Genomic DNA, 1,291 nt, shown 5'->3' with positions numbered 1-1,291 from the left:
TCTTTAATAAAAAAATACATGATTTGAGTTAAGCCCGTATCAGACTATGTATTGAGATTGAAATTTGACCAATCAGGACAAGGAAATTTTAGTTCTTTTTATCCTGATTGGTCAAATTTCAATCTTTAATACGTACTCTGATACGGGCTTAAGAACTCTTTTGAAACCGATATGAAATTTTTTCATTTTACTCACCCGTGCAATTACTTGATCATTTGCGTCGAGCTTAGTCCACTCACGGGAAATGTCTTTTTCCTCAAAATGTTTGTCATATATAATGTCCGTCTGGCGCAACTTGACTATACCTGGGATAGCCTTTTCCCACTTCTTCCATATAACCGGATCTTTTGGTACGCGAAATAAAGACCGCTTTATTTGTTCCATTTTGCTGCCAATTTTACAATACGGTACTGCGCACCACCTCGGCATTTTTTAAAAATAATTCCTTACAAAAACCATACGCGTTTTTAAAACGGTTCTCTCGGGATTTCCAAGTTTTTTTTTTTTAATTTGACATTTCAGGCTGTGTTCCAATTTCCCACCCGGGTGCACCCAATATTATAGTATACGTGACATATAAGGGTGTTTACGACAAATAATCGGATCTCTGATCGGACTGAGCAGTGGTACTCAATTGATAGACTTCAAAATTTCCCTAGACTAATCCGATTCAATGATCCGTGTCTCTGGAGTGATCGGATTAGATTAGCAGTGGTCTAGTTTCCACCGAAGTATTAATTCGCACCTAGTGCGGCGTAAGACCACGGTTGGAAACATCCCATAGAGTTCAACTTTAAGTTTGGTGTTTCCACCGTGGTCCTACGCCGCACTAGGTGCGAATTAATACTTCGGTGGAAACTAGACCACTGCTAATCTAATCCGATCACTCCAGAGACACGGATCATTGAATCGGATTAGTCTAGGGAAATTTTGAAGTCTATCAATTGAGTACCACTGCTCAGTCCGATCAGAGATCCGATTATTTGTCGTAAACACCCATACCAGAAAGAAAAATGAGAGTCGTTACGCTGCCGTTTTTCGTGTGACGCTCTTTCTAGGTCGTACACTAACGTCACGTACATCCATTTTACGCCGCCTGGAACTACATGGCCACCTCCACTTTCGGAGCCGATAAAACAGCCGATTGGTTAATGTCCGTGCTACATCCACTTTTCGATATTGTCGATGCTGGGCTGCGTTCGAGAACATCACCCGTGTGCACCGAGCGTCGTTCTATCTTTGTTATTTACTGAAAGTTGAACAAAGATAGAACGACGCTCGTGTGCACACG

Source organism: Formica exsecta, unplaced genomic scaffold, assembly GCF_003651465.1.
Source record: "Formica exsecta isolate Colony F162 unplaced genomic scaffold, ASM365146v1 scaffold618, whole genome shotgun sequence".
Classification (NCBI taxonomy): Eukaryota; Metazoa; Arthropoda; class Insecta; order Hymenoptera; family Formicidae; genus Formica; species Formica exsecta.
The sequence above is the reverse complement of the archived record's forward strand: the minus strand, read 5'-3'. Positions refer to the sequence as shown.